Source organism: Cervus canadensis, chromosome 4 (assembly GCF_019320065.1).
Source record: "Cervus canadensis isolate Bull #8, Minnesota chromosome 4, ASM1932006v1, whole genome shotgun sequence".
NCBI classification, from domain to species: domain Eukaryota; kingdom Metazoa; phylum Chordata; class Mammalia; order Artiodactyla; family Cervidae; genus Cervus; species Cervus canadensis.
In genome coordinates, this window is record NC_057389.1 from 83,450,707 (window position 1) to 83,456,737 (window position 6,031).

The following is a 6,031-nucleotide window of genomic DNA, read 5'->3' on the forward strand; positions in this document are numbered from 1 at the left end:
TAAAACTTCACGCTGTGCACTATACTTTTCATCAAATTAGTAAAAAATTTAGCCATTATTCTTCATATGTTTTTTCTGTACCCCCTGTTTCTTCTCTACTTCTGGGATTTTAATTACCCATATATTAGGTTGCTTGAAGTTGTCACATAGCTCGCTAATTCTCCTCATCATTATTTTAGACGTTCTGCTCTCTTTTTCATATTCTATAATCTCTGTTGCTATGTCTTAAAGTTGATCAGTTTTTGTGCTGCAATATCCAGTCAGCCATCAATCTCATCCAGAGGATTTTTCATTTCTGACATAATAATTTTAAGCTCTGGGATTTGGGTGTGGAGTTTTTTGGATCTTTTTTATATTTTCCGTGTCTCTATTCAACATGTGCAGTTTTTTTCTTTAACGTATTAACCATGTGGAATATAGTTATGACAGCCAACTTAATATCACTGTTAATTTTAATATCTGTGTTTGTATTTGCTTTTTTTTTAAAGCAGAGGTTGCATCCATTTGTTTCACTTTTATTTTATTCTCTGTGAGCAGGTGAAGGGATACAAGAAAAAGTATCCTGGTGAACAGAAGTAGGTTCAGCAGCTTTGGAAAGATGAGGACATCTTCCTCCATCTGAGTAATGGCCATCTGGTTAGACATGCCCTCAGCTTTGTGTTCTGTGTTAGAGTTTGAAGGGAGAAGTTCCATAGGCAAGTGGAGAAGCTGCAGGAAGGTGCTGTGTTGGGGAAAGAGCCCAATCCTTCCAATAAGAAGGCCTCACTGGGTACGGCAAAGATGTGTCATCACCTTTGGAGGACCCGGATGCCTACTTCCCCTGCTTTACAACCTGCAGGCTCACCAGAATATCCAAAAACTTCTCATAGCAATCTCCATACCACAGGGGGAGCTCTTGTTTCTGGTAGGTCTCCTTACAGCTTTCATAAAAGATCTGCCCTTGACATAGTGGCCACAAGGTTCTGCTCCAACGGGAAATGGGCACAGCTGACATAGGACGTCCAGTTCCCTGCACCTCCTTTTCCATGAATAAAGTGGCTCAAATGACCATACTCAAAGATCTCCTATGTATTAAGAAATTGTCTCCATGTGTCTTGACTTCACTGGTGTTGACCACTTTAGGCTGAAAGGTCCCAAACCTGACTTCTTTGGCCACAAAGCTGCTGTAGAACACCCCCAAACCTGTGACTTCACCGAACTTCATCAGCTGGAGGTGGAGACCTTCTGGTAGTTGAAGGGAGTCGTTATTCAGAGTCTGAGGAAGAAAATCAGACCTGGAGCTGTTGATGGGGATCAGGAGGCTGGAAATTGCATGGTGCAGGTGGGCTGAAAGCTGCGGGCTGGGGATGACCCAGTACAGAACTAAGTGCAGGTCTTTCTGGGTAAAGTGGTAGCAGTGAGATGCCTTCCCCTCTTAGTTCACGGGTTTCGGGCTGGAGAATTCCATGAACAGAGGAGCCTGGTGGGCTACAGTCCATGCAATCACAGAGCTAGACACAACAACTGAGCAGCTAACACTTTGACTTTCCAGAGCTCACTGGGGGACTCAGATAACAGCAGGGAGGGCTTTGGCCCCTCAGGTAATAGCAGAGCATCTGTGGGCAGCAGCGAAATGAAAATTTCAGGTTCCTGGCACTGTCCACCATCACAATGGCCGCCAGTGTGTCCCAAGTCTTCGCTGGTGGTGACTGCCATTCTGGAATTGTCCTACCTCCTTGGGGAGGTGGGGAATTGGGTATCAAGTTGGCAGCTTGCTGTACCAGGGCAAGTCATAGAGCGGCTCCCTTGGCAAGGCCAGGCCAGGGCACACAGCAAGGGAGGTGCTGTCCAGAAGCCTATGTGGACAGGGCCTGCAACTGCTAGAAAGGTTGGAAACCCTCCTCCTTGGGGGTCAGGGCGTTCCTGTAGTGGTCATAGTAGGGGGTGGAGAGTAAAAGCGCGTAGTAGGCAGCTAGGTGTTGGGAGCTGCTCTGGAGCCAGTCAGGCAGGTAGCACCCCTTGTCCTAGGGTCCAGCCTCCCCTGGCGGCCACAGGGCCATCCCAGGCCACCCCAGCATGTCGAGTCCCCCAGAAGGCTTGCCACCTCAGGTGTGCTGGGCTTTTCAGACCTTCCTGTTTCCTTTTGATTGGTGTACCCCCCCCCACCCCCAGTTTGGGGCTGTCTTTTCCTGGGTTTTCCCAATGTCAGACATAGTGAATTTTGCCTTAATTGCTGGATGTTTTTTCATTGATAATGTGTATGATTGAGCTTTGTTCTGAGATGAAATTAAGTTACTTGGAATAGTTCCTACTTTTGAGACTTGTTTGATAGTAACAGAGCAGCATTTGGGCTAACTATAGCCACTCAGTTTCCATTTCCATCATCTCAGGTCAGGAAACCTTCCAGGATCTGCCTGGGTTTTCCCTCCCTGTTCTGTTGCCTGGAGCATTCAAGGTCATAAAGCTGTGACAGTTGTAAGCCTAAATTTGTTTCCTTTCTCTCAGTGATCATTTTCCTTTTTTGCCTGATGTTCAATGTCTTGAAGACTATTATTTGTGTACCTTTTGTCCAGTATTTCTTCTGGGAGAATAAATCCAGTCTCTGTTGTAGCTCAGTTGAAAATAGAAAGCAACTGAGATGATTTAGAGCAAAAAGTTTGAGAGCATTTGCTCTAATATAAAATTATTAAAACACTGGTTATTTGGTGCAGATGTAAAAACCTGATCACTTTGACAGAAAGTGGCCTATCTATATGGAAAGTTAGTTATAAAAATTATTTTAACTCTTTTGAATTGGCAGAGAACCTTTAAGCTACTTAAAGGTAGTGCTGGAAATTCTGATAAGTATTTGGCAAAACCACAGTTAAAGATCTTCACTTGAGTCATAAAAATAAATTCTAGTTGGATTAAAGTTCTGAAACATAATAAAGTTATTACTTTTAAAGAAAATAAATCAAAATAATCTGGGGACTGTGGGTTACGGAAGTGCTCTGTAAACCGAAATTAGAAGCCATAAAATTAAATTGCTAAATTTGACTATATAACATTTTTAAAGTCTCTGCAACAATACACTTCACTATAAGCAGTATTAGAAAGCAAGTGACAGATGGAAAAGAATATACAAATAGCGAACAAATATACAAATAGCAAAATATGTAAATGGATAGCCAAATAATGAAAATCACAGACTAATGGAAAACAGGGAAGAAAATATAAACACAATTTATACAATTTCTTGTTATATACCCAGTTTTAATATTGTACTTAAGAAGAAGGAATAAACGAGTATTTTCATTGCAGTATTGTGTATTACTGTAAAATTAGAAGCAGCCTATATTTCCATTAGTGGGAAAATAAACTACAAGTAGATTATGGTATGTACAGCCATGACATACTGTGTATCAGGTTTGAAAATGACATGGCAGACTCTCCAAGGGACTTAATGTAGTGGGCGAGAGGGAGAGGGATGGAAGCAATTTCTATATTACATGTAGTATGACTTTTCTGTGAAAAATACAAAGATATGCGTGCATACATCAACACTGTATGTTTCTCTTAGAACCTAAGTGTATATGTGTATGTATATTTAAAGAAAAAAAAGAGCCTGTAAATATAATCTGATAAACTGGGATAAAAGCAGGGGTTGCTTGTGGTAGTTGAAGTAGGTTTTTACTTTCATCTGTAATATTTCACCTCTTAACACTGAGAATGTATTCTTCATTCCTTGTAATAATTGTGTAAATAGTGCTGAACCAACACTTAAATGAATTGTGTATTGGAAGGAAGGATGTATATAGCAGTTTGTGTGTGCATGCAAGGGGGCCAGTCAGTGGAATGAGGTGGGTACCTGCTGTTTCTGTAGCACAGCATCTCTTCTTCTTTTCCAGTTTATAGAGTCTTTTCGTTCCTTTTTTGTTTTATTTTGTTTTGCTTAAACTAGTTGAAATTGAGTTTGTATCACTTGCAACTGAACAAATTTTTAATTTCCTCACAAGGACATTTTTTTGTTCTGTTTATTTGTTTTAAAAAAATACATAAAAACAGCATGTTACTCTTCAAGAAATGAGTCACTAACCAAGTATGGGGCATAATTTTAATATAATGGAATTAGAAGGGTAGATTGAGGAAGGAATGGTGCTTTGGAAATTTTCTTTTAGAAATGTCTTCATGATTAAATAAGAACAAAGTTTTTTGTTTCTATATTATGTCGGTGAGGCTACAGATCTGAGCCATTTGGAATTAAAATGATAGACTAATAAACTTAAAGGTGTTAGGTAGTTAGAATAGGAAAAAGGAGTCCAAAATGGCTGTGACTAAAAGACAAAGGGAGAAGCCTGCAAAAATGGAACAAAGGAAGGTCCGAGGACCAGAGTGAGAACTTCAGGTGAAACAAACATACCTGCTTCTTGGCCAGCCCAATTTGCATAGGGCAGGCTCAAGGTGGGGGAGGGGGTGGGGAGGAGACAAATATGTAAAAAGAAAGAAGCCAAGATGGATTGAGGCCTCTTCTTTTGGGTCCATCCGCCCTCATGCCTGAGGTTGTATTTTCCTTGCTTGCCAAATAAAACCGAGCTGTAACACTGGTCCATTGCTTCAAATTTTTGCTGCAGCGAGACAGAACCAAAGAAATTAAACACTCCCCCAACATATCTGGTGCCGTGACTCAGATTTAACCTGGCTGAAACAACCTCGGTTTGACCCCCAGGAGGCAGAGGCCAAGCATAGCAGAAGCCCAACTCATCGAAAGCTCCTACAGTGGAAGCTGAACGCAAAGAAAATCCAGTTCAGTGAAAGTGACAAGAAGTCCATCATGCCAGAAACCAGGACCGCCATAACAAATTTGGCATCAAGCTCACGCGACTCAGTCTCAGATTCCAGTAAACCTCCAGTTAAGGTAGGAGGTCCTTGCTCATACGGCTGGAAGGACATATAGCTAGCAAAATCTTAATTCCTTTACAATCTCTCGATTCTTGTTTCTCGAAACCTCTGCAAACAGGCGAGTGGCAGTGGGTGCAGTTGAGGGACTCTGGCAGGGGTTACTCCCCAACGTGTCCCAAAGGCTCTACTATCTGTAGCGCCTTAGTAGCTATTGCCCAAGCGGGTGAGGGTGCCTCTGTCCTTAATCTTCTTTGTGCCAAGGATCAGGCTAATCAAAACTGTGAGCACAGGTCCGGTACTTAGCAGATTTTCTGGCAGATTATGAAGGGGATTCCTTGGCACGTTTTTCTCACTGTTTTTTCTCCTGTCCTTGTCCTTCAGCTCCTCTCTCCATCTGTGCCACTGCTTACAAAATATTGGGCAGGTCATCATCTTTCCTGAAGGGGAAAAGTTGTGTTTGAAACTGTTTACCTAAGATTAGGACCCAAACCCACGTGCTATATGCACAGAGTCCACAGGGACTCTGTGCTATGCTTAGTCACTTAGTAGGATTCTACTAGGTCTTAAGCCCAGCCAGAAGCCTCGGTGCCTGATTTTAGGACCTAATGAAGCTCAGGTTCTTGATGTCTCATTGCAAAAAACATTCAGTGAGAAACACAGCGATAGGTAAGAGGTGGATCTGTTCGGATTCAGAGAGAAGCACACTCCAAGAGTGTGGGCCATCACAGAGGGCCAGTGCGATGGCCGATGGCCGTGGAATGTGGTGTGGTTAGTTTTTTATGGGTGGGTGATTTCATATGCTAATGAGTGGGAGGTTCATTCCAACTCCTTTTGACAGTGTCTTGGAACTGTCCTGGAACCTCTGGTTGTGTCATTTAGCTTGCAGATTGAGGATCAAGGTTTAGTTGAATTTGACTGGTCATCTTGGTCCCACTTGATTTTAATCAGTTTATGTTATGCCCTTGGGCTGTGTCATTCTTTCAAAAGTTGTGCCCTGCCCTCTTTCCTCCTATTTCATGCTCTTTACCTGAGCCCCTTCCAGGCTCACAGTGTTTCCTCTACAATCTTCTGGAGGGACAGCCATGATATAGCTGGCCCTTGGGAGGGAAATACTGTATAATACCCAATCCCTCTAGATACTCAGGCCTTCATCTTCTATGTTTCCTACAACATA

General features: G+C 42.3%; 1 pseudogene; it reads right to left on the minus strand.

The window, feature by feature from the left end:
• Nucleotides 1-667: 667 nt before the first annotated feature.
• LOC122440903 lies at nt 668-2,039 on the minus strand (annotated as a pseudogene).
• Nucleotides 2,040-6,031: the final 3,992 nt, after the last annotated feature.